The following is a 21543-nucleotide window of genomic DNA, read 5'->3' on the forward strand; positions in this document are numbered from 1 at the left end:
GGAAGTGAGGTCTCGGCCACTTCCCTGAGGGGCGTGGGCAGCCTGGACAAAGTCACTGGAAATGCCCTCACAAACCATCCGTCCCACAGGCCAGAAGGAGGCAACTCCCTTCACCTGATCGCAACCTGGGGGCTGACTCCCCGCCAACCTCTAGTCCTGGTGGGAAATCCCACAACCCTGAGGGGCACAGGCAAAACTTTGCAAGAAAACACCGTGCACTGTAATGAATTCAGCCGCACCCCATTCTTTGGGGGTGAGGTGCCTAATGAAGCTGGCACTGCTCCTGCAGGTGACAGACAGATGTATGAGACGGGAAGTCACAGGCAGCTGGCATCAGGCTCAAGGGCACAAATGGGAGTGAGCGAGCCGAGGGCACTTGGGAATGGTCTGCAGGTTCCAGCTCAAACCATCGTAAGGGGGCTGTTGTTTTTGCTTCCCCTCACCCCAGATTGACCCAAGTCCATCCAGGACCCTGAGAGATAGCCTGGTGTGGTAACAGTGATTAGAGGATGGAGCAGAGCCCAGCAGGTCCTTAGAGCCATCATGGGGGGTGGGGGGAACTCTCCTTGCACAGACGCCAACATGGCCTACCCTCCCCGGGGACAGGGGCCACCCTAATCCCCATCCCCACCCCCATGCCTTCGCTGGTCCATTCAGCCTCAGAGGAAATTGAAGTAAAAAAAAACACACAACTAGGACTGGCTGTTTCTCGGAAAACAATGGCACCCAGGATGCAGCAAATAGAGCCAGGAAGATCCTTGAGACTCGGCAGGGGGTGGACCGAGTCAGCCTGTGCAGAGAGGGACTTCCATGGCTCAAGTTTCCGAGGCTTGATTTAAAAGTTAATAATGAATGAAATGGACCGCAGGCTGCTACGGGCAGGGGAGCCAGAGACACAAGTTCAGATTCGGCCTCTCTGACCTTGCTCTTGTAACCCCGAGGAAATCAACCACCGCCTCCGCCTCTCCGGGCCCCAGCCAGCCCCGTGTAGCCTCACAGATGTCACCCAGCAAGTGTCGCCAGAGGCAGCCCAGACCCTTCAGACGGGAGGGGCCACACTGCCTGGCAAGGGCGGACCCTGGCACACACTCTTGCATACATCAGCGCCCTGACACTCATACTCACAGGCACACACGCAGCTTGCATGTCACGCCCACAACTCACAAATTTAGACACAAACACATACTCACCTACACACACAGCCACACACACCATCACACTCACACACGGTCACATACTCTCACACGCATACGTATCCACTCATACACCATCATTCCCACTATCGCTCACACACCAACTTACACACGCACACACGCACACCCACCTGCAGACACACACACACACACACACACACACACACACACTCCACAGTCACAGGGACGTCGTGTCCTCGCAGCTGCCGCTGCTGTCCCAGGCACACCCCCACACTTCAGAGATAGCAAGCCCGGTGAAGGGTCTTGCAGGGTCCCTCAGGCTGGCGCTGAGCCTGCTCTTAGGCCACACCCTCCACCCTGGTGCCCACGCAGGCCCCCGGGTACCACAGGCAAAGTCCCCAGCCCCGAGTCCTATGTCTCCGGCAGACTCCCCACCTCTGAAGCCCAGCCACCCAACCTGGCATGAGCACCTCCCAGAATGCACTCCCGGAGTGAGGCACCTGCTCCCCTGGGGGTCTCATGTTTCAGGGCCCTTCGGACGGGAAGGACGCAGCCGCTGCCAGCACCTTGGATTAGATGCAGCGGGAGGCAGTCCGGCCTCTGCCTGGTAATTCCCAGCACCTGCCAGCTGGGCTCCACAGGGTGCAGACAAAGGGGCCCAAGGGAGGAGACGGCGGGAGCTGGGGCCGCTGGGGCCGCTGGGGACCCGCTTGGCCCCCGCCCCGGGCCTGGCTCAACCAGCTCATTATTATTTTGATATCTTAGTTCAGACTCACTCAAGCTGTCATAGATCCTTTCCTGTGTGTCTGGCCACTCTACGTGCTTTCCCACGGTCACAGGCAGGGGGAACCGTGACCTCTCCCACTGTACAGACAAGGAAACTGAGGCACAGCCTCAGTGGCTTTCCCCAGGAGATGACAGCACCAGGACTGTCCCCAGTCAGGTCCCCAACAGAGTCTGGACGAGCTGGCGCAAGCCAGTTAAACAAGACTACATCCGTGTGGGCGAGAAAGCGAGAGGGACCCACGCGGCAAGCCTCCTGTGCAGTCACAGTCTGCATCTTCTTTGAGCCCTCGGCGGCAGGACGACCGGGACCGGCCCATCATCTGCGTTTAGGGGCGGGGCCCACCGAGGCCAGAGAGGCACAGGATGGAACACATTTGCTTGCAAACCCTCATGCCCCCTGCCCAAGGCTGAGGGCAGACACCTGCACTCGAAGCCCTGTTTCTCATCCACCCTGTGAGCATTCCTAATTGTTCCGACTCAGTTTACACATCCGAGAAACGGGAATCATTGTGAGCTGGATGAGAAAAATGAACGTGAAAAAGCACTATTATTCCAGGTACATGAAATGTCCAGACCAGGTACATCTGTAGCGGCAGAAGGAAGATCGTGGCCGCCTGAGGCTGAAGGAGGGAGGACACTGCAAACAGGCAAGAGGCATGCTTCTGAGATCATGCAAACGCCCTAGAACTGGACTGTGGCGAGGACTGCACAGCCCTGTGCATTTACTAAGTCACTGAATTGCTTGCTTAACACAAATGAATTTTATGGTATGCAAATTACACGTCAATAACGCTGTTAAAGAAAAGCACTATTTGGCCAATAATAATAATCAGTACTAATGACTGCCACTAGTGCTAATAATATGAGCATGTCCCACGTGCCAGCACTGTGCTAAGTGCTTCCAGTACCACCGTTCATTTCTTTGTATCTTCACGGCCATCAGTCACACCCCATTTCTGAGCTGAGGGGGCTGCGGCGTGGAGAGGCCCTGTGTCCATGGCCAGGCACCCGTGTCTCCCAGGAGTGCAGGCTCCACTCTCCCTGCTCCCATAGGCTTTAAGAAGGACAATTGACCGGCCCCACGTCCGTCCTCAAGGGCCATTGTGGGGATGCCTGGCTGGCTTTATTTTTCCACAAACAAGTTTCAAAACTAAAGCAAAGCCCGTTACCCTGGGACCGACAAACTGAGCACTGCCTGTGATTATAACCATCTGAATTGAAATGAAAATAAGGCTCCTTGCACTGAAAAGTCCCCATCAAGGGGGATGGAGGGTCACGTTGACATAAAAAGCCCCAAACTCAGAGTGCCCTGTTTAGAGCCTTTTATTCTCATAGCATTTAACCTTGCCTGCTGCCACCCCACCCCTCCAAATGCAGTTTGCTTTGGGGACTCTTAGCTCTAGGAGCAGATGGAGAGATGAGCGGGGGCCAAGGTGCCCAGGATGTGTGTGCAGGATGTCGGCAGAGGAAGAGGGGGCCCTCATCTTACAGTGGCGTCGTTCCCTTCACGCTGACTGTTAAGACACCACACACGTGCAGCCGTTACCGCACGCGCCTTCTGGCAGATGTGCAGAAAGGGGAGGGGTGCAGAAATGGGGCAAAAGGCAATCTCCAGGTCCCCTTCAACTTGAACGTTCCCGAAGTCAGGGAGAAGGTAGGTTCACGGCAAGTCCAGCTCAACCAGTTACCTTTTTAATCCCAAGTAAATGTTTGTCTAGATTTTACTGTGTACCATGCATTCTTCTAAGCGAGCTCATTCAATTCTCTCACCAGCCCGACGAGAAAGTACACTGATCATTGTTTCATTTACAGGTAAGAAAACTGAGGCACAGAGAGGCTGAGTAACTTGCCCAGTGCAACACAGCTAGCAGGCAGTAGAGCCAGGATTCACCCCCCAGGTTCTGAGTCAGGGCTTTCACCCACGATTTTACACGCTCTTCTCCTTTGGGAGGGAGCTCAGTTACATGAGGAGACCAGTGGGAAACGGTGGCTGATGCCAGGCCCTCGGCTTACCCTCCCCAAGAGTACAAAGAAATATAACAAAATAAGTAGAACAATCACTTTCAAAATGGAGATTAAAGTCATTTAAAAATGACTAATCCTGCAAAAAGGCCTGGGAGGAAATGAGTTCTATGAGCTTTTTGCTGTCTGTTGCAAGAAGAGAACCAAAACACGCATAAAAGAAGGTAGAAATTTTGATAAAAATTCAATTAAGTAGAAAAAGAACATTAACTGGGCTTCAGAATACATCAACAACAGAATGAGAGGGAGATCCCAAGCTCGTGTGGCCACATGTAGTGAATTCTTCAGCCTGGTGCCACAGCAGCCTGAAAACGGCCACAGATGTACCTTGTCAGGGCACAGCCGAGGGGCTGCCACCCACAAGGCCTGGCAGCCTGAGTTCCACGGCACCTGCTGTCACAGAGAATCAAGGTGGTGGCTGCCAAGGAAGGACCTGGACAGACGAGGGAGAGTGGTTAGCCCGTAGGAGTGAGACGAAAGGGGCACCTTCCTGCAATGAGGGGCACAGACTGCGGAGGAAGTGAGCCCCCCGTCACCGAAGCTATGCAAGAGAAATAAACGGCTCTGTAAAGAGCACTGGGAGGGTTCCCTGCAGCAGATGAGAAGGTGAAAAGGGCTGACACCCAGGCAGCCCCAGGTTTCTAGGACATTCATGGGTTGGGCAGTGCCATTCAAGTGAATACAAATGACTGGATGGGTACTTCAGACCATGACAGAAGGCTGACTTAGAGCAAGCAAGGCACCTGGGGGAGATGTGCTAGGGATGGAAAGGAACACAAGACAGAGTCCATCAGGAGACCTGGGCCTCAGCTGCTTCCACTGTAATGTGGGCAGTTGGAATTTTGGTTTCCAAAGTCCCTTCTGGGTAAACGTAAGGGTCACTTTGTACAATATCCCAACCATACAGATTGGCTCCATGGCAGCCACAAAAAGGCCTGACAATCCTTCACGAAGCCCCAAGAGGTCTCCTTGCCACTCACCCATTTCCTTGGGGAAGTGAAAACTGCCAAGGAGACAAATGCCCCACAGGACAAAGCTCCGTGCTGCTCCAGGAATGGAAATCGCTGTGGAGAAATGGGACCTCAGACTGAGGAACCATTTACATCAATCCCGTATGATACAGAAGGTCCAGAGAGAGAGAGAAGGGAACGTCCAGGGGTGACAAGTCGGTCGTGGTTGCCTAGAGCACTGTATTCAGAAGGATTCTAAGGTCATAAGTGGGCTCAGAAGAAATGAGTACTGAAATCAGTTGCTGATGTCTGCCATGAGCAGAGCAGGGGCCAAGTGGAACATTCAAAGAGCACTGAGTAAATGGGGGGAAGGGGGCTGCTCGCACCAGTGCTAGAGAAGAAGCCATCAGGTTCCTTCCTCCAAGAAAGGAACGGCCCATCCTCTCTGTAAAGTGAGGCCTTGGGGCAGGGTCCCCAAAATCCTGTTGTGCAGGCAGACACAATAGGACAGGGAAGATACTGTGGAGCTGTGTTGTGCTCTGGAGGGGTTTTTAGGCGGAGAGAAGGGCCAGCACCCATCCTGGCTGACGGTGAGGCCTGCCCCAAGTGGGCACAGAGCAGCCAGGCAGCCTGGGATGGCAGACCAATGTCCCAGAGCCCAAGGTGACAAGAGCTACATGTCATGAATGTGCTTTGAGGCAGACCACAGACTGCACTTCCCACAGAGGCAGCCAGAACCTAAGCAGGTGGCTTTCTAGACGTGACATGATGCAAATTTGGCTCAGGGGTCATCTGGGTGTATTCCTGATCACATGCGGGGAAACTTCAAATCTTCGCCGCTCTGTCTTTCTGCACCCCCTATAAGCCTGGTGCACTGGAGGGAACATGGATCTGGGGGAGCCCTAGTCCCCAGAGGCAGCTCTGTGGCTGGAGAGCCCTTAGGGAAGTCACCATCCCTTTCTGAGCCACTTCTTCTGTGACACAGGTGGACTGGGCTACCTCTAAGGCCCTTTCCTGGAGCTGCTTCTAGCAAACTGTGATGTGTGCTTCCCTGAGAGGCCCCAAAGCTCTCTTCACAGCAAACCCCCAGTCCAGAGTGGGGGCCTGGACCCCATGGTATGAAGGCCCCAGGAGGAGCCAGGGGCCACCAGGCGCGAGCTCCCAGGCTGAGTGGGACACCTTCACTGTCTCCATGCCTACCAGGGACTCAGCCTCCAGAGGCAGACTCCAGTCTCAGACTAGACCCAGGGGATGAGGGGACACAGCCAGGAAAGGGACAGGGTGCCTGGCCTGTTCCTAGCCTCCCACCAGGTGCCAAAGTTGGCCGTCCATCCCAGAATGCTCCTTGACTCAATTACAGCCACACATGTGGACTCAACATCAGTGGGGGGGAGGGGAGTTAACAGAACATCACTAATCTTATTTCATAGATGGGGAAACTAAGGCAACTGAATCACAGCAAGGAGCAGACGGATCCAGGATTAAACTCATAGAAACCACAGTAGTTACTGTTTATGGAACATTTCTTATAAGCCAGGTCCTTTGCCAGCATTTTCTCATTTGATTCTGACATCACCCTGAGGTGGGTACAATTACCCTCCCCTTCTTCATAACTGTGCAAACTGAGGCTCCAAGAAGGAAAGCAACTTCCTGGGCACACACACCCTAACCACTCACTAACCACTAGCCTACACTGCTTCCCCAGGTCCTGAATGTCAGGTAAGGGCCGGTCCCACCGCAAAAGCTGCTGCCTCTTTCTTGAGCCCAGACCCTACGGCTCAAGGAGAGGTAGGAGGAGTCCCACACTCTACAATCCCACCTGCCACAAAGGCAGGGTCATGTCCTGATGTGGGCAAAGCCAGCGGTGGCCCCCCAGGCCAGGCTGGCTCTGAGGCTGAGCACCAATGAATGCAGCTGGCCACCTTCCTCACGACGGCTGACAGGCCAGACTGCTTAAAGAGCCTTGCAAAGCCAACTGTGGAAGAGGGAGGCGAGTGAGGAGCTCAGAGTGACGCGATGGAAGGAGGCCACAAGCCACAAGCCAAAGACTGTGGGCAGCCTTGAAAAACTGGGAAGGCTTGGAAACAGATGCCCCTCAGAGCCTTAAACAAAACAAAACAACGCAGCCCTGGCGATTGGAGCCCAGTGAGACCACGTCAGACTGCTGACCTACAGGACGGTAAGATAAGAAATTTTTGTTGTTTTAAGCCACTAAGTTCTAGGAGAATTTTCAGGAGTATGACAAAAAGTCTATGTTGCTTTTTAAAAGACGGTTCATAGAACTATGGATGGTAATGGCTGTGTTAGTGAAGACTCAGAAGGAAGGAAGGAGAACAATGGAGAAAGCCTAAATCACCAAGGAAAACACCTATATCATCATGAGCAGAGAAATGCAGACATTAAAGCATCGGTGGGAAGGGCTTAGAAGGAAATGAGGAGCATGATACCGGAAACTGGAAGAAAGGGATCCCTATTATGTAGTGGCAGAGAACTTCGTGGAACTGGCCCTGTGATATGGAAAGCAGAACTTGTAGTGGGTAAAAATGGATGTCTAGCTGAGGAGATTTCCACGCACAATGTGGCAGGCGTGACCTGTGTTTTTTGGGGTTTTTTTTGTTTTTTTTCTGACAGCTTCTAGTAGAGAGGAAAGAGACAGACTGACAGATGTACTGTTAAACAAAAAGGAACCAGGAATTGATGATTTGGGAAAGTCTCTGCCTACCCAGTTTGCAAGACACTATAATTAAGAGAGTCATGAACAGAAACGCATGCTCTGGAGAAAAAAACTGAGGGTGTAACTGCACATTTTGCTATTACCACCGAAAAATCAAAAGGTCAGAGTATCCAGTGACACAAAAGGCTCTGAAAAGATTAAGGGTGTGACTCACGCATTCCCTAGATTAAATCAGACAGCATCCAAGAAGTTTGGAGGCACTGCCCTGGAGCCATCTCAGGAGAATCCGAAAGTTTCGTAGAGATGGGATTATCTACGAAATATCTCTGGAGGAAACTCTTTTCTAATAGAGTGGATCCTCATGACATACACAGGAGATTCACAAGGTTCTTGAGAACTTGGTACCACCAGAAACACTACTAGCTTGGACAAAACACACACACACACACACACACACACACACACAGAGTACGAGATAAAAGAAGACTCCTCAAATTCCACAGACAGGAAGCAGGCTAACAAAACTACTCTGCTACAAACATTTGCTGCCTTTCATTTAAAAAGGGGGGTGGGCGGTGACTCACAGGGTGAAACCGCAAGCCCAGAAAGCAAAGCTGCAGCCAGAGGGTAGAATTTTGAGCCCCGAGGGTGGGGCTGTGAGCCACAGTGGGTGACATCATGAGTGGACTGGGGTCAGATTCTGGCACTGTAACCCGAGGCAAGTACATCCCCTATTCATGCTTTCATTCCCCCAACTCTTGATAGAAGGATCAGATGAACTGGTCTCTAAGAGCCTCTGTTGCTGTAAGAGCTTGGGATTCATTAGTAATGTCGATCCCAGCTGCGGAAATGAGGCCAGGCAGGTAGCAGGCATTCCAGTTTGCTGCTGTCTCCTACTTTGGGTATGCCGTTTGCAGCTGGCTCTGGGGGATCCTGAAATGCCACCTGCCAGCAGTCACCAACAAGGCATAAGCTTCAAGAGACTCAGTCAATGGCACGGAGACATCAGCCACTGGGAGACAGAGAAGCCATACCACAGGTAACATACAAGCTTGCTCAGCTCAAGCTGCCACTCATAAGCTGGGTGACAGGGGCAAGTGACTGCACCTCTCTGAGCCATTGCCTCATGTATAGATGGGGACAATAAGAGTGCTTACCTTACACAACGGGTCATGTGCATATGCTGTCAACATTCGACACATGTTGGCTGAAGAACATGAAGGAGGTCGCCAGTGTCACGCTACTATGGTTAATCGTAAATCCCCTCGTTTGAATGCAATAAAATATTTACACGCCATTTTCACACCCGTTATTCCATCTGACCCTGGAGCGTCTCTATAGTTGGGAGGGTGGCGGTTATTCCCACCTGACAAGTAAGCAGCATGCCACACTCCCAGGAAGGCTGGAATGGAAGCCAGCACCCAACCCAGTAACTGTCCCTCTTTCACACTCAAAGTAGCTGGGTTTTGCACAGGAAGCGGCATGATGACCCCGCGGATGAGGAAACAGAACAGAGAGGTTAGGTCACATCCCGTCGTCACAAAGCAGATGGAAAATGAAAAGACTGGGACAGGACTCCCAACCCAGGGCTCCCAGCCAGCTGGACTGAGAGACGATGACCTGAGCAGTGGGACAGAGATCACCACGGCTGTCCTCTTGCCAGACGGTCTGGGGGCCATCCAGTTATGTTATTTGTAAAAATGCCAACATTAGAAATCAGGACCTCTCAAAGTTGTTTTAAAGGTCCACATTCACTTCTGGCTTTTCTGGAAGGACAAAGGGAACGCTGGTGGCACGTCTATGGTGGGGTTCAGCCACCACCGCCCCTGGACCAGGTCTGCTCACCATCTTGTTTGCCTACACCCCTGGAGCCCCCTTCCCTGTTACAGGGTGTCCCCAGCCCTGGGGGCATTTGTGTCTGCTTGGTGGCTAAGAGGCCAGCAGCTGGGCTTAGACTCCCAGCTCCACCAAATTCATTAACTTCCCTCAGTTTTACAGATGAAGAAACCTGCCTCAGTTTCCTCATCTGTAAAATGGGATAAGAACAGTCCCAACTATAGAGTTGCTATGCAGATGAAATAAGGGAATATTTATAGAGTATTATATACGAGGAGTGCTCTACAATGTATAAAATTAGTCACAGGCTACTCGCTCCCCAGCTCAACATAAGGTCACAGGGCAGAGAGTGGGAGAGGGAACAGGCAATAGTGGTGAGGCTTTGAATGGACACGAGACAGTGCAGGGTCCCGTCTCCTGAGTCCTGACTAACAAGTAGGAAGGTCTAAGCTAATAACCAGGAGTCACTCCTGCAGAAGATGGTCTTCAAAGCCAAGGACACTCGACCTGCAAGAGGGCCCACGGGGACTCGGCATTTACCACCCCAGGATATCAGAGAGAAAAGGAGCCTCACGGGCACTCAGCCCAACCCTCTCGTTATTATGATCGAGAAACTGAAGCACCAGCAGCCTTGCTCGGGCTTGGACTTGGGTCTCCAGTCTCATGGGGGAAAGGGTGGGAGATGAGGTCTGACTCCCTGACACCCCTGTCCCCTCACCCTAGAGGGCTGCCATCCCCAAGGGCCGCTGGACTCACAGGACAGGAAGGAGGCCCCGCCTTCCCTTGGAAGCCCCTGACCTCACAGAACAAACAGCCTGCCCGGCTGCTCCATCCCTTAGACAAATTTACTTAGCACTGATATTGAAAATGCAATTGGGCTTGAGTTTTATTGCAGAAATTAAACAGACAGGGAGGGGCGGGGGGAAGCCAGCATACAGTAGTCAATTCACCCAAGAACTGGCTGTGATCAGACTATCAGACTAGCTCAAGTGGAGAGTCCTGATCAGCTCTTTCAGGGAAGAAGAGCCCCCAATCTGCCCCTACGAGAGATGCCCCAAAGATGGGATGCTTACGGCTAGCGGAGGGGCTCCAGAAGGTTCTCCCATCATCCTCTGGCTGGGGCCTCCCTCGCACCCAACGGCGCCCTGCCCACCTCCCACCGAGTCCAGGGACGAGAAAGCGTCTCCTGAAGTCATCTCCATGAGGTTTCTCGAAACAACACCGCCAAGGCCCGGAGCAAAGGGCTCTTTGCTCGAGAGAAAGCAAATGCTTTTGGGGTTGAATCACTGTTTTTCTTTACTCCCTTTGGAGATCAGCAGAGCCCACATTCGGCTGCGTTCGTGGACCTGGGACTGGAAACAGCTGCGCTCTAATTACATGTAAAGTGTACCAAAACATCCCTTTCATCACAGACTGGAAATCTGTCAGCATCTGTGTCTCCTTTGTTTTTTCCACAAGATACAAGCTTGTTTCTACATTTTTCTCACCTGTAGCGGTGATTAAAATTCATTATAAATGAAAGGAGTGAACAGACAAACAAGTTCCTCTGTGTACCGTTCTAAACTCAAATTAGAAACAGCTGTTTGCTAATTCATGCAGCGATGTTTGGTCGTGCTCTGTGAATCAATAATAACTCACCCTATTGCTGCACGAATTGGGGGATAATCCATATATGTAACTCGGCACTGGATCCTCCAGCCCCTCCGACCCCCTTCAGGGGCCCACTTGGTGGGCTCTCTGGAGATGTCCACCCCCGCCCTGACAGGGAACCCGGAACTCGGAGCACCCAGCACTCCCCCCGACACGGGCCCTGGTAGGACCAAAAGGAAACCCCGAAATAGCTTCCTCATCTCCTCTCCTCCCCTGGAACCACCAAAATGTGTGTGTGTAATACACACAATATATAATATACCTATATACAAGATATATTCTACATATATATCAACTCTGATTAAACGCCAACCGCACACATCCTCCAGCCGCTGGAGGGAGCACAAAATTAAAAGTCTAATTGGTACCCAGAACAATTTAAAACTATTAAATATAGGCGAAGCTTTTCTGTAAGAAAATAATCCTTTGATGGGGATTAAGCTTGTTTGGATAGCACTCTTCCCTTCCCTGCGCTTCAGCTGCCGATGTCAGAGCTACAGACTGGAAGGCTTCGGAGTTTCTGAGAAGTGTTCAGGCATGTCTGCCAACGTGAGGGAAAGGGCACGTGGCACCCAGAGCTGTGTCCCCAGCACAGCCGTGGGTCCCAGCACAGTCTTCACCAACCCAGGCCCAGGTGTATCCCATAGCCCACCCCGTGATACCCCATGTCCACTCCCAGGGAACTAGGTCCCTGGGGCCCTGGGGATGTCACAGCAAGCCCAGCCCCAGCTCCTTCAGGGACCAGATGATGGGGAAATAGGGGCCAGCTCTGGGTCTGGGGGGGATGTTCTTTCTCCTTTACGGGGAAAGCGGTGCGTAACCTGGAAGCCTTTCCTGCCACCATGGCACTCCAAACCTTCTCTGTCCTGGCTAACATGCCTTCCAGACACTGCCCCCGAGAAGCCTTCCTTGACTCCCTCTGCCACGATCGCTAGCCCTCCCTGAACGCTGGGCACTGCCGTCGGGCCATTTCTCCCCCTGAAGTGTAGCTCCTGGTGGCACTTTTATTTCTGAGCCCTTTAGGTGTTCTGTGTCCTGTGCATCCTTTCCGATCTGGGACCCGCGCACACGGAGCCACTGTTTGAACTTCAGACTGGCATCACCTCCCAGCCCCACCCTGCAGCCACCAACTGCAGAGCGCTCTGTGAGTCCCAGCCCGGTGCCAAGCTCTCCATAAGCTCAGCCTCGCCGAGTCCTCACCTCCATCCTATGCGGTGACACCATCATTTCCCCCATTTACAGACCAGACACCAGAGGCTGAGAGGGCATGGGCCCGGAGTTTCACAGCAGTTAGTGGAACAGGTCTGAAATGATCCCATATTTCTCCAAAAAGCCGTCAAAGCCACCCACTGTCATGAAAGAGTATGCCTCGTCCGGCCCAGCCTCTGAGCCCTTGTTCAGGCTATGCTAATCCCCAAGGAAACCCCTCCATGGCCACTGCCTACCCAAACCCAACCTAGTACTCAGAGCCCAGCTCTGCCCACCTCCCAAGCACCCCGGGGTGCAGGGCTCCTGCATGGCTAAGAGTCAGCCTTCGTGGTGCTGTCCGTCTGGGCCCAAGGAGACGGCGTGCATTGCACTCTGGAGGTCTGCAGGATGTAGCCACAGACACAAAGCTGGTCCTCAAGAGGCTCAGGGAGCCCACCCTTGAGTAAGGCCAGTGGGTGCCAGACAGCTTAACCTGGGCAGGATCAGGAAAGGGGGAGCCTGGAGGCGAAGCCATCCGGGGAGGCAGGGGCACTCAAATTGGGCTTTGAGGAAGGAGCAGGACCTCCTCTGACTCATTGTGAGCCCTGGGATGATTTTAAGGGGCAGCCCCGGTGGCCTTTGCTAACACTGCCCCCTAAAGTGAGAAGTCGGTACCCCTCCAGTTCCCTTTCCTGCCCTCACTCACATCAGGCCAAGGAGAAGGCGTCCATCTGGTTCTGTGTCCTTATCTCTTCCCTAACATTCCAGCAAAGAAAGAGGACAGACTCCAGGCTCAGCATCTGCAGAAAGCCACAGCTTCTGGCTGGAATAACAGGAGTGTGAGGTTTGTTTTGAATTTGCTTTAAGGTTGCTGTCTGCTTATAGCAAATTATACTGATTTTGCAGAATACAGTAAATGAATTCATTTACAAAAAAAAGAGGACTGACTTAAAGAAAAATACTAGGTAAACCACAGCCGCAGCAATACTCGAATGTTGTGAAAACCAAGGCAGAGAGGTATAAATGACCAAAAACTAGGCACTCGGTGTGGAAGGGACTGTGGCCACTACAAGGCTTTGCCCCTGAGGTCAATTTTCTTCCCGAAACCCACATCACTCTTCCTTGCAGAGCATAGGAATATATCATTGGAGCCTGGAATGTGAAATGGGTGGATGAGGTACCCCCAGTGGGATTTCTGGTCATCTGATCCAGGGCAAGTCTCCAGCTCTCAAAGTGTCGCAACTCTCTCCTACCATCACCCGCCCCCATCCCTCGTTAGCTGGGGACTCAAGTCAAAGCTCTTCCAATTTCAAACCCCACATTCCATCCACACTGCAAAGCCTTCTGGAATCACACTGAGTAGAACCTGATCAGCTGACGTATGGATAATCAAACACCCCCCACTCCCCTCCCCCATAATGCCCATACCTGGGGGGTTTCTGAGGCTCTGTATAGGCACAAAGAGCCCAGGCTGGGTCCCTGTGCCCGGCACAGTATGCACCTATCCAGGTGTGTCCCACCCCCAACCCCGTGACACCCCATGTCCACACCCAGGGAACTAGGTCCCTGGGGCTCTGGGGATGTCACAGCAAGCCCAGCCCCAGCTCCTTCAGGGACCAGATGATGGGAAAGTAGGCGCCAGTTATGGGTCTGGGAGATGTAGCTGGGGAAACACTTGTCCTAAGAGCCTGCTGCCACACCTGGCCCCACCTTGGCAGTCCTCCCACCCCTCAGGCCTTGTCCCCAGTCCCTGGAGACCACCATTCAGCTCTCTGAGCTCACAGCAATCAAGGCAGGTGCCAGGGGGAGGTCATGGGCAGGGCACAAGTCCTGGGGGAGGGGGGCCTGAGCCAGGCTCAGGAGATCTCAGCAGCTCCATGCTCCCTGATGGAGGCCCGGGGAGAAGCAGAACTCATGGGCACAGGGCTGCCACCCTCTCCTCCAAGTCTAGTTGGCCCCAGGCAGAAGGCAGCAAAACTCACGGAACTAGCCCAGGGCCTTTCCCGGGGGGCTGGCCCAGTGCTTGGTTCTGCGGCTGCTTCCAGCCCCCAGTACCTGTGTGACCTTGGGAAAACCCTTGGCCCCTGGGCTCTCCTGCCTCATCTTATACCAGAATGCAGCGGTATATGTGGCTTTCTTACTGGAGGTGTGGACAGATGAAATGCTCAGTGAGGGTAAAGAACGAGCAGGCGAACAAACAGACGACCAGATTCATGTTATAAATTTCATAAACTCCCATATCACAGGAAGCCACATGGCACCTCTAATCTAGCCTGAGCTTAGAGAAGACATTGAAAATGATTGTTCAGACGCATGCTGTATTTTATACCATGTATATACATATAAGCTATAAAAGCATATAATATGCATCCAATAAGTCGCATTTATTACGTACGAAACATTTCTTGAGTGTTCGCTCCATGCCACACGTGGCGTCTCATTTAATATTCACCACAGTCTGACCAGTATTATTGCCAGCGCCATTTTGCAGATGAGAAAACAGGCTCGCAGAGGTGAATGGACACGTTCAGGGTCTTACAGGTCAGAAAAGAAGGGCCGAGCTGGGCTTTGAGTATAAGTCGCCTGAGCTCTGAGTCTGTGCTCTTAACCACGTGGGACGCCTCTGTGAGCCACGGTATCTGAGGGAAAGAAGCTGAGTGGGTGACACCTACTCAGGAGCAAGAATACGCCCCTCGTCACGGAGCCGGTTTCCCTGAGACCTGTGGCTGGAGGCCCAACCAAGGATCCTGGGAGGGTGTCTGATGTGTCCCCATTTTCAGCCCATACACCTCCCGGGGACACAGTCCTCAGACGGGCAGGCCGACCTTGCAGGGACAAGGCAGGCCGCCGTCTGAGCTGGAAGCGCAGAGCCGCGGCTCCTCAGTCGGTCAAATCCATCCACAGCCCCACAGCTGGAGAACCGAGGACACTCCCGCGTCTGGCAGGACGCAGGCAATCCCACCAACACTTGCTCTCTTCACACCTACAACGAGCCAGGTGCCCTCCCCGCAGCTCCGGGACGCAGTCAAGAGCTGGGTCCGGCTTTACAGCAGAGGAGACTGAGGCAGGAGGACGAAGGGGCCTGCCGCACAGGCACAGTGCACACAGGTCTGAGCTGGGGCCAGGCGCTCCATCCCGAGCACCTCCAGGTCTCTGCTTCTCTTCAGCCCTGAAGGTGGGGAGCTAATGCCCCCCAAGGTGACCCTAACCGAAGAGGGGCTGGAGCCAGTGAGCTCCTTCAGAGCCCATTCCTGGCGCATCTGGCACGCCCAGAGGTCCCTGCAGAATCAAGCCCGGGGTCCACAGTAGCGGTCTCAACCTGCACCCCAATATCGACCTTCCCCCATCCCTACTGCTCCTGGGAGCAGTGCCCCGTCAGATAAGTGGGGCCCAACTCCTGGCTGCAGGCTCTGTGTTCAGGGAAACCCACTCGCACCGCGTCCCTAAGGTGGTGACACCAGAGAAGCCACCTTTAAGACTTGTGCCCTCACATTCAGCGTTGTCCTTTCACCTGCCTTCGGCCTAATGCTGCTACCTACTTGAACGTAACCCTGAATAATTATTGTGATGAAATTATGGGTATGATGTTTTGGTAATACCCATTAAAATAAATACATAATTTTTAAAAAGTGCATGCACCACCTAAAATTGGGCTGCGTATCCCCAAAAAGTGGCTCAGGTACCCCACTTTGGAGCCCTTGCTCCGGCCTCTGCTTCACACAAGACCACAGCCCCCCGTGGGTCCCTCTCTCCTGTCCAGGCTGCATCGGGGCAGTGGCATGCCGCCCTGGCTGCCGTGTGCCCCTGTGGGCCCCTGGCCTGACGCAGGCAGGGAGACGAGCTGGGCTGCGGCCCACAGTGACGAAAGAGCCCCAGGATTCGCGCTGCTGTGCTGGCACCAGAAGTGCAGCCATGCTGCATGTCCCACTGACCCTTTATTCTCATCCAAATCTAGGACTCAGCAGACAAAATTTCCATTTCCCCCAGATTTTCATGTTTCAGCCTCCAGAAGAATCGTGGGCTTTGTTGCCGAGCTGTGGAGCCTCAGCGGCTGAAGGCTGCCCAGCCTGCCTGTGGTGGGAATTAGTGCAGGGGCAGCGGCTGGCAAGGCCCCGGACCCCAGGGAGGGCGAGCCCTGAGTTGCTAGGCTGGCATGTGAGGCCCTTGCCTGGAGGCGGCTGCGGCGGGGGCATCCTGACTCGGTTTCCAGGTGTGGGCAGAGCAGCTGAAGTCCCTGACATGACGGCGGGGGCGCATGGTGTCCTGTCTCTCCTGGGCGTCACTGACCCTTCCCTAGGCGCCCCTACACCACCCCGTGCCCCTGCCTCTGCTGTCTCAGCCTGAATGGTCACCTCCTTCTGCTGCAACCAGGCCCTCATCTCACCCCACACTGCGCCTCCTCTCATCAGCTTGAAAACCATCATCACAAATATATTCACTGGGCACTTACGATGCGTATACGCCGGGTGATTTTCCTGCATGTTATTCGTTTACTTACATTAGTCACAAACAGTTGGCTTAATCCTTTCACTAGACACATTTCACAGAGTTGGGGCCTGAGCCTCAGGAAGCTGAGCTAGACCTTTGGGGCTGCCCAGCTGACCAGCCCCTGGGCATGTGGGGATACTGAGGTTGCCTGGCTCACCGACCCGGCAGCGTGTCAGCATGGTTGGATTTACGGGACCCCACACATCCACACACCCAAGACGAGGCTGAGAAGAGGACAGAATGCAGAGCTGCAAACGGAGAGACAACCTGACGGACAGGCATCAATCACCCTGGAGCCTGTGCATGATGCGGACGAGACAACTCCCTCCTCCCAGGGGCATCTGGGAAAAGGAGACGCTGCCCCAACCCATCTCAGGGGAGTGACTCCCTGAGGGCTGTGCGAGGCCCGAAGCTTGGAGACAATGCTGAGAAGCCCCAGAGTTTGGGATCCCTGGGAGCTCCCACAAATGCCTGGCCATAACTATCTGCTTGATGATTAAATAAATGAATGAAAGGATGAAGGGGTGCATTTCAGGTCCTGGTCTAGAGGAAGCACTTGGTACCTATGGCCTGAATACATGAACGATGGGATGGATGGATGGATGGACTAGTGGAGCCTCAGGGCCTGGTCTAAAGACGGCACTTTCTAACTTAGGGTATGAATGAATACATGCATGCATGAATTAATGAATGAGTTAATCAGAAAGAAGGTGGAAGGAGCCACTGAAGGAGGACCCTGTCAGGTGGAGGTCACAGCTGGAAGCCCAACAGTTAATGAGCTTGACCACTAGCTTGACTGCCTGGGCCCAGAATGCAATTAGTCCAGTTTTCAGTGTGGCCCACATTTGTCATTCTTTTATTTGAAAGAACGTCTTGGAGTCAGACGGAAAGCAAGGGTATGGGGAGGGGGGTGAGTGCAGAGATGGAGGTAGAGCTCAGCTCTCCTGCCTCAGCCTGAATCCCCAGAGAAATGGCATTAAAACAAAGGAGACACTGGGGGTGGCAGGGAGGGAAGTGGGGGAGGTTTCTATTTATTCAGAGCAGAGCAGAACAAATAGACTTAATAAGAGAATAAACTGAGACCCTCATGCTCTTAAAGGTACCAGCCTAGCAATGTGATTTGGGGTGGGGTGGGGCTCTGCATTTTTGTCTGGTAAAGCCCCTCAAATAGATGCCTCCTTCCACGCAACACACTGGAGGGGGAGGGTGTGCGTGTGTGAGCACGCACCTCCAAAACACACCTCCCGACAAACCACTGACACCCACGAACAAGTGTGCCCTCCCACTAGGAACACATCGTCCAGCAGCCCCTTGTAAGTCTTAATGGGAGCCAAGCACATGCCATGTCACCCCTTCCGGGCCACCACTGACCTGGCTTTCTCCTCCTTACCCAAAGGGACCAACAAGGACAAGTGAGCATTTCCTGTTCTTCTTGGGAAACTCCTCACATTCATTCACTCATTCATTTGTTCCCTGAGTATTTACTGAGCACCTAGTCTGTGCCAGGCTCTCTTCAGGTGCTGGGGCAGTGAACACCCCTGGTGAAGCCCTGCCCCACGCAGTCTGCATCCCAGGGCCATCAGGGTCGTGTCCAGGAAGCTGCGGAGACAGAGAGCCTGGGTTCACGCCTCTGCTCCATCACTGACCAGCTGTGTGACCTCGGGTCCATTCCTGGACCTCTCTGAGTACCTTCTGCCCGCTCTGTTGCGGCGAGGATTAAATTGGAAAATCCAGATTAAGCACTTTGGTCCAGTGTCGGGCACACAGGAAACGCTCAATGAACGTATGACCGCGTGTCATTGCCAGATCAGTGGCAGCAAGAGCAGAGGCCGCTGGGAAGAGCCCTGGTTCAGCACAGGCCTTCCGGGTCTTGCTGAGCCATACCTCCCACGTTCCCATGAGCAGCCTCGCTTTTCTCCGTCCTCACACCACCATTCCCTGGGCCTGAAGAGGGGCTGCTAATGTCACGTGGCAGAGAAAGCTGACCTCACTATCTTCCCACTGAGCCCATCCTGGAACCCAAATAGAAGGGCCCTCCAGGGAACCCAATGCCCCCTCCCACCCAGTCCTTAAATCCCCTCTGTAATGAATTTGGACCCTTCAGGTGGCAGGGAACTCATTCCCTCTGAGCTTCCACATCGAGAAGAAATGGTGTCATCCTGGGCCCCAGGGGAGGACCTATGGGCTGCCCCTTGAGGACAGAATAACAAGACCCCGCAACTCCCCCTGTCTCCTAAGAGGACAGAAAAACTGCCACCTGTGACACAGCAGCCAGTTTTTAAAATGACATTGCATTTTACATTCATTTATTCCTTCAACAAAGATTACCAACCATGCCAGCCCTGTTCTAGGCTCTGGGGACAGGATCGTGAGCATAAGGAAGTCCTTGCCCACAGAGAGCCTCCACTGTAAAGAGAGGAGACTGAAAATAAAGCACCAAATCCCTCTGTAATAAGTCGGGGCACTCGGAAGAAACTGGAACAGGAGGAGATGGGGGCGCTACTCTAGACAGGTGACACAGTGACACTTGAGCAGGGACCAGAACAATAAGGAAGCACGCGGAATCTGGAGGAAGCACATCCAGGCACGGGCCCCGCAGGTGCCGAGGCCTGAAGCCAGAGGGGGCTGACTTGGGCATGTTCCAAATCTCCAATTCCCGCGATGCCAACATGACGCTCAGAGTGAAGGCTCCTGTCCTGCCTTCAGGGATCACAGGCCAAGCTATTCATTCCCAGGGGGACCTCAAACCCGACTGCAGCATCGACTCACTGTGTGACCCGACGCTGGTCTCTCAACCTCTCTGGTTTTGGTTTCACAACAGCTAATCAGGGCTGGGCATGCTCCATGTAGGCACTGCCAGAGGAGTAAGCCTGCTGTGCTGTGCAAGACGCACGACCACTGCTCTCTACCCCATCGCGCCATTCTCACACCCACGCCAGCAACACCACGCGGGATTGGTACTCCTGCCAAAATAGCTATTAACCCAGTAGCCAATAATAACACGTTATTCTATCAATTTGCTTCTGAAACGCTGTGTAATTGCAGAACCCAAGTTTGCCATCTCGGTAGCTTGGTTACGACATAAACAGAAAGAAACTCACCAGTTCCTTCCTAAGGAGAACAAGTGGCTGGCGATGAGAAACCCCGGCTTACCACCAAGGCCCCCCCAGTGAGGCCCCACGGAATCCATCAGGGATCGTGGTCTGTGATCAGTAGTCCAGAGACCTGTGTCGACATCCTCTTGGCGTGTCACCTCTGCAACGGGCGAGGAGACCAATGCCTGGAGGTGATGGCTCAGGGCCACGCTGGCTTTGTGGGTGGCAAGTTTGGGCGCAGAAGCCGGCACTCTGGCAGCCTCCCGGCCCCGGGCCATGAACCACAGTGCAGGAAGTGAGACAGACGAGAAGGAGTGGGAGGGGGCGGGAGCCAAGGCACTTAGGGGCCATCAAGCCCTTCGGCCACACCAGCCCAGAGCAGGGATACAGGAGAGAGTGCCAGGAGAGGATGCACTGAGAGAAGGGCAAGGAGAAGCAAAAAGTGGCGCCAGGCCCAGAAATCGGGGTGCTCCCCCGGGGCCCACCCCACTCCCACACTGCAGGGCCCAACGCAACTCTGACACCCTGGCCACCAGAGCCTCTGGGCCCTCACTCTGCCTCTCACTCCAGGCAGTTTCCTTCCTCCTGGCTTGGATTCCACTCCACTCTGCTTCCTGACGAGCAGGAGCCTCTAATGGGACTCCTGGCGTCCGGTGCAGACACCAGCCTGTTTTGTTCATTCGTTCCCCTCCAGCTCTGCCCCCCTTACCTCTTCTCCTGCTCACCAGGGTGCCCTAGGACAAGTAGGTTGCTGTCCTTGTTCCCAGCACCCAGCGGCGGGCAGGCGAGGGCTGGAGAGGCGCTTCCCACTGCCCCACTGGTGACCTCAGCCCCGGGACGCATCCCCACCCTCCACCGGGAAGGATGGGCTGAGCGTGTGCTGCTCCCGCCGAGGAGCTTGGCGGAGCAGCCAACTAGTGGGGAGAGGAAGGGCCTCGGGGAAGGGGGCGGGGGAGGAGGAGACAGGAGGCCAAAGGCTCGGCCACTCAGCCAGATGTTGACCCAATTGAGGGCCCCAGGCCCCAGGGGCAACCGGGAAGCTCTGACTCCCCCATGGGCTCTGGGATTCGTGCAGAGATGGGGGATGGGGGCCTGGGCCAGCACCATTCTCATTCCTGTCCCTGAGGTTGGGGTTAAAGGAGGAACACAGAGAGACAGCCCAGGGGCTGCCAGCACAGGGTGGGGGACAGCCCCTCAGAGGCCCCTGGGTGGGGTGGGTGGGGTGGCGTCTGTGGGAAAGAGCTCTCAGCAAATGGAAGCCAGGCCTCAGAAACTGGCCAGGCCATGGGCTCTGCTCGGCACCAGAGAAAACCCCACTGCTTGTTAAAGGGAGCTCCAACCCGAGATAAGGTGGTGCTAAACATGCCAGCTGGGAGCGGAGCAGGCAGCTTGGGCAAGACCGGGGTGGCCGGCTGCAGCCACACGGTGCCTCCGTTTGTGCTCTGAGCGCCCTTCATTGTGGGCACTGCAAACGCCCCAGGCCCGCCTGCCCACAGTGCGGGCAAAAGCCAAAGGACGGAGGTTTCTTCCCCGGGCTTCCCTCCACGGGCTTTCCCTCAGGTTTCCAGCAGAGCTGGGCCCGAGCTGCATCCTGGGGCCGGCATCAGGGTCGTGCCAGCCTGGGCACGCATGAGTTCCCCACGGAACTCAGCACTGAATCCTTACCCCACGGCCCAGGGACACACGACTATGGTTGGTCA

The 21543-nt window shown here is 54.2% G+C and overlaps 1 protein-coding gene across 3 annotated transcripts in view; it reads right to left on the reverse strand.

Annotated features, from left to right (window-relative positions):
* Window positions 1-21543, reverse strand: part of ZNF423 (zinc finger protein 423) — a 300257-nt gene that overhangs the window by 122195 nt on the left and 156519 nt on the right. The window lies entirely within an intron of this gene.

Source organism: Rhinolophus hipposideros, assembly GCF_964194185.1.
Source record: "Rhinolophus hipposideros genome assembly, chromosome: 21".
Classification (NCBI taxonomy): Eukaryota; Metazoa; Chordata; class Mammalia; order Chiroptera; family Rhinolophidae; genus Rhinolophus; species Rhinolophus hipposideros.